The sequence below is a fragment of the Alligator sinensis genome, unplaced genomic scaffold, assembly GCF_000455745.1.
Source record: "Alligator sinensis unplaced genomic scaffold, ASM45574v1 scaffold313_1, whole genome shotgun sequence".
NCBI classification, from domain to species: Eukaryota; Metazoa; Chordata; order Crocodylia; family Alligatoridae; genus Alligator; species Alligator sinensis.
In genome coordinates, this window is record NW_005841939.1 from 3,507,768 (window position 1) to 3,513,767 (window position 6,000).

At 40.0% G+C, this 6,000-nt stretch overlaps 1 protein-coding gene across 3 annotated transcripts in view; it reads left to right on the forward strand.

The window, feature by feature from the left end:
• SOBP (sine oculis binding protein homolog) overlaps nucleotides 1-3,611 on the forward strand; it is a 159,980-nt gene extending 156,369 nt beyond the window's left edge. For all 3 annotated transcript variants that reach the window (XM_014518104.2, XM_006019825.3, XM_006019826.3), the window contains one exon: nucleotides 3,480-3,611. The gene's annotated coding sequence lies outside the window, so the exon portion shown is untranslated. The remainder of the gene's footprint in view (nucleotides 1-3,479) is intronic.
• The last annotated feature ends 2,389 nt before the right edge of the window (nucleotides 3,612-6,000 follow it).

Genomic DNA, 6,000 nt, shown 5'->3' on the forward strand with positions numbered 1-6,000 from the left:
TACTGCTTCTATGACAGAATTGTGCGTTGGAGTGGAGAACAAGAGAAGCCAAAGGAAAAAATAGTTTCTAGTGTGGGTGGGTGTGTTGTGTGTGCATGTGTGTGTGCATGTGGCATTTTAGGCAATACAAAACAAGCAAGAATGTAGGGAAGAATATAAACGCATACTTACAAGCATTAACCAACTCTAGCTAAGGAAGGTCCAGAAGAAACTGGAAGAAACTTTGAACAACTGGTTCTGTAACTTCTTGCTGAAGGGTCTGTGAAGCATGTTTGCAGACCTGTTTACTATTTGTGCTTGATCCATCATCAGATGCTCCCCACCAAACACTCAAAGAGCTGGAAGTCTGTAACGTGGTATGTACAGGGGTATGTAAACTTAAAGGCTTGCTGTGAAAGCAGAAGGAAGAAATTCAATGAGTTCTTTCCTCCATGCTACCCAGAGAGCATCTGTGTGAGACAGGCTGGAATTCAGCTCAATACTGAGTCTGCTTGTATTCATGAAAATTATTTTTCCCTTGAGGGTTACACATGATGCATCCTTCATTTCTGATCAGGAATATTAGTTCTTTGTTGGGTTGTGGTTAGGCTGGGCAAAGAGTAAGTGCTACTGTCCAAGAAAGCCATTTGTTTCCACTGAAAAATATGAATAGTCAATGGTTTTCTGTTGGGCATACCTGCTGGTATTGGCATAATTTGTTTTAATTAGTAAGTGGTGATGACTAAAATGTCCTTGTTCTTAACGTCACATATTATAATGGTAAGGATTTTTACTCCCTTTGGATCTTGATCACTACAAATATATATTCATCACCAAGGACATTTGTGATACATACCAAAGAGGAAAGTCTCCTGTCTGATCTTTGAGGATGGACCTGTTGCCCAATCAGAGTTGGTCTAAGCAAATGCACAGCTCCTACAAAAACTTCTGATCACTCCCAGCAGAAAGCCTCAGGATTGCATTTCACTTCCTGCCCCCCACCCTCCCTGCACCTCCTCTTATACTTCTGTGGCACACCATATCAGCTAATATGGGGGGGTGGAATGGAAAAATAGAAAAAGTAGTACATTTAGAACTGCCTATAGAGGTGCCTAGAGGAATAGTACATACAGAATGATTTAGAGGAATAGTAGATACAGAATGGAAAGAAGCAGTTATGTGCTTCATGGTGAATGAATCAAAACATGGACCTAAAACCTACCTCACTCGAGCTGCAGTGGCATCCGTGACCTGACTGACGGTGAGATCAGCATGCTCTGAACTAAGCCAAAGTGTACACTTCTGTACACTCCTCTCAGCCTTACGTTCGATGACAAGGGCAGTTCTGCATGGGATATAAGCACAGAAATGCAGGGTGGCAACAGGAGTCACTCTGAGGGTAAAAGATCAATGATGCACATTGAGGAACGTGTCTACTGGCCCAAACACTAACGCTGATACTGTGCTTCAGGATTTCTTTCCACAAACTGGCAGAATGTTGGGAGTCCAAACCAAAAGATAGTCTCAGTGTATATCCAAAACACAGGGTCTATTTAGATAATTTAAAAAATATAAATGGGATTCTTCAAATTCTCTGAGATCTAGTAACAGGCGTAGTAAAAACATCCAGAAAAGGGAATGGTGGGTCTATCTCCCAATGGGGCAAGTATATGGTTAAAGACGCTGAGAAACAGCATCAATTACTGTATACTTACTACCTCCAATAGCTTAATGATTCAGTGAATTTTTTCAGGTAAAAGATGCTTATGACCATTGCTTTCATGCTCCTTTCCACACAAGTCCTGGGCATGCTTTGAAATCATTGTGAAATCCCTCATTTATTTCACTGAGAACAAGATCTGACCTGGTATGCAATATTCAGATGGGTTCACTTATGACTTCAATAAAAGTTTGATCCAGTATTGTTTATACAGTGAAAACTACCATTGGCTTCGGAAAGGGTTTTTTTTGAGTAGACGTTGCAGGAGCTGACCCTTGAATCTAATGTAAGAATGAAATGAAATATGTTTTATTTATCATAACTGCAGAAAAATAATTTCTCACCTTCAGAACAAGCAAAGAGGAAAGTAATTTAATCAAATAACAAGAGAAAAACAATTCTAGATGACAGGAAACGTGCAAAGAACTAAAATGAAACTTCACACACAATACTGTCATCTTCACTGACAGACTGAGAGGTTTGTACTCTTGTAGTAGCTGGTTCATATATGAGATTCATGGCTCCACTAAGGAATGCTACTAAAGTTAGCCCTTTACCACAAGCAGTGGCAGCTCATACTTGGATTGTTGAAAGGCCTTTGTTCAAACCCTACATTAAGCACAATCAGTTACAATGCTATGGATGATAGTGATCCTCTGAGACACTTGGAAATGACAGCCTGTAGTGTGGTGGGTAGAGGCTGTCAGAGACCCAGTCCAGAGCACGAGATTGGGGGCAGGGGGACAGCTCGGGGTTTTGGAATTCACTTCCTACATTTTTCACTAGTCTGGCTTTGACAATCTGTATGATAGCGTACAGAGGATTTAAGGAAGGCTTATGATGTAGTCTCCCATGGAGGCTAGGCTGTGATAAGAAGGTTTTCTGGGTATTTAGTAGATTCGATATTCTTTCTCTAATATTCTTTATTAAAGCATTTGATTTTAAAAAATCTGTAGTGTTCTTGGAGCATAAATGCATGAAAAACTGAACTAAATGAAGGATCTGAACTCAGTGTCCAATGTGACTCGTGCAGGCATCGATGCTGTGTCTTTCTCTACTGCAAACTCAATTTTTCCTTCAGAAAAAATCCTTTATTTCAGCCTCTAAATGGAGTTTTAGGTCTTTAACTCCCTTCCATTTAGGTAGCACTGAAGATAGGTTTGTAAAAGGAATCTTTACAAAGATATGCATGAACCACAATTTTATTATTCCAAATACTGTTTTCAGCTGCATTTAAGCAATTGATTTGTGATATCTGAAAAAAAAATAGGGGCTCTGACTTATCGGGAAGCAACCAAGTTTGATAGTTAAAATAGTTGTTAGGTGTGTGTAAGTGTGTGTTCTGCTCGGGCACTGTGAGATGTAGAACTAAATCACCCATCCTCTAAGCATTTCTAACTGTTCAGAGGAGATGATACATCCCACCTTTATAAAACCCTTTGAGATCTATCGGTGCAGTGCACTGTTTAATTGCACAGCATTATTACTCACCTTTGATTTGATGAAAGGTGCTCTGTAAGTGTGAAGGATTAATTATCATTGTATCACTTTAGCTTGTTATCATGGGAATTCCTCCATCTTCTTTCCAACTATTTTGCTGCAAACAAGGCTTCATTTACTTAGCAATTTACTGACCGTGTTTACAGTATCAGTGCAAGTTGTCTCCTTACTGAGTTGCCATCACAGCTCTCAGCTGCATGTCTAAGCTCATGCTTTTGCGCACGTTACCTGCAGTGAATCATCTGCAATATGTTCTGATCATTTCTTTTCTTTTTTCCAGGAATGCTCACTGACAGGGTACCTTGCATGGAGAAAGGGAGCAGAGCAAACCTTGTCACTTCACCAAATGACACCAGCTTGTCCGCTCACCACCCCCTCTGGCTAAAAGTCAAGCAAATAAAGCAGCTTCCTGTCATTAAGTCTCTCAGAGGAAGCTTCAATCCCACGGGTGCCTTTGGCCCAGAAGACAGCACATCATGGACCCACACAATGTGCTCAGCATTCCTACTACCACCTCTTCTCCTTTGAGGAACACACTTTCCTCTTGGTTTCTTTCTGGGGGGATTTTCACCCTGGTTTCAAAAACCACATGGACCAATGTAGGTACTTTTCCCTCTCTGACTTCAAAGTTCAGATATTTGAGACTGGACAATGATGGATTTTTTTTTTCAAAAAACTGCTGTGGTTTTGCTGCTACATTAAGAATCGTGATTTGCATTGTATGGTTTTGGACCTATTCAAGTTTTGATGGGGGAAAGGGGTAATATTGGCGTAGCAACGCTTCAGAGTCATCTCTGTCCTACCCACGATGCACTTTTAAATGAAGAGTTAGAATATTTTATTGGCTAATATACTTTCCTTGTTATTTTTACAAAGGCCATCTTTATCCTTTTTAATGCCATATTTTCAGTGTTACACTTTTATGGCTTTTAATTTTTGATTTGACAGATGTAAGAAGCAGCATGAATAGTTTATACTGTGGTTTTTCAGAGACTGAATGCCAAGAGAACTCAGTAAATGTTTATTCTTCTCAGCTTTCTCTTTAAATTCCCCTAAATAGCGCCCCATTTGGGAACAGAGCAAGAGTGTTGAACTAAAGACCAAAATTCCCTCAAGGTGTAAAATAATCTGAGGGGAATATTTGCTGGGCGTCATGAAAGACTTGGATGAAATTTCAACCCTGATGGTTTTCAGTGATCCAGGAAGCCAGTGAGACAATCTCTCCATATGCATAGCCCTTTCATGATAATTAGAATGGTATGGACAAACCAATGAAAGCAAGGGGTAGAGTGAGAAAGATCCCCCATGATTCTGTTTCACTGTTTGCTTTCTCCTGTCATGGTGAAGAGAAATGTGCAATTCGATCCTCAATCAGTGGGTGGAGGATAACAGGGTAGAATTTACTTGTGTGCACTTGTACAGTTGTAGCCAAGAGTCCAAAAGTACACTAGAGCATGTATACTGGCACTGAGTTGGTAAGACAGTTGTGGAGTATCCCATTCTGACAAATACAAAACTTAAAAAAAAAACAACAAAACAAAACAAAAAAAAAAACAAAAAAAATTAAAATCACCTTGTGATTCAGTGTAACTGTTTACTAACTCGAATAAAGCAATTGTTCACTCTCAAGTGTTCAGAGTACACCTTTTCTATAAGGCTACTGTTCGGAGCCAAGGAACAGTTTGCAAAAGAAGTGTCTCAGCCTCCATGGTGTTGGGAGCAGGGTATCAAAGCCAATCAAACCAGAGCCTTGTAGTGATGGTGCACTATGAGCACTATGTATATACTGTATTTCTATATTTTCCTTTGTACAGATTCACTTAAGTCAAGCTACTGTTTTACAGGTGCTCCTTATTTATTAGAGCTGGGAAAGCTTGGAAAACACACCTGGCGAGCAAGCTCGCTTTTTAAAAAACAATAATGAAAAAAAAAGGGGTGGGGGTGGGAGAGGGAGGCTCCTAAGCCTGGGGAGAGATTGCTAAGAGCTACCAGAGAAACATCTGTGGGAAGACAAGAGTATGAAGTACTTTCAGTGTGCTTGCTTTCATTCTGGGCTCACAACACTTCTCTCTCTCCCTAACTGGTGTCAGATTTATTAAAACAAAATAAATCTCCAACAAAAAATGCACTTCCATGTGCTGGTTTTTTTATTATTTTTTTTCCCTGTGTGTATAATGTTATTCTTCTTGCTCCCTGACTAATCACAGATCAAGCAAAATTCAATTTGAAATCTCTAAAAAAAATAATACTTAAAAGTGTTCTTGGAGGCTGCATCTAAGCTTCTCTTATTTCCTCTTTCCTCTGCTTTTCTCTCAATATCTGCAATAATGAAGCAGGGTGGGGAAAATAAAAAATAAAACTTCTTAAAAGCATTGAGTTGGGCCCTGATCTTGCAAACAGCTCAATTTGGGTGGATCATTGTGTTGGGCAGAGCCTCACTGATTTAAATGGGCCTCCTGTACGAGTACAAGAGTCTGCCGACTTGGAGGGTTACTGCAAAACAGGAGATTTCTTTCTCCCATCTACTGGAATTCTAAATCTTTCCACTTACAGAGATCCGGATCAAGTCAAGCCTAAGTTCTTTCAAGCATGGAACTCCTACCGAATTGCCACTTAACTCTCTGTAATATCTATATGCATATTCACCCAATTTAGGCTCTGAATAATGCATACATTGGAGTTTGCCTTCCATGTACCACCCTGTAGATTCAGGAACGCTGGTTCCCTGCTGCTGGAGGACCTGGAAATGTATGGAAGCTCCACTGCTTTTAGAGGCATGATTTCATCATCAAGTGAGTAAA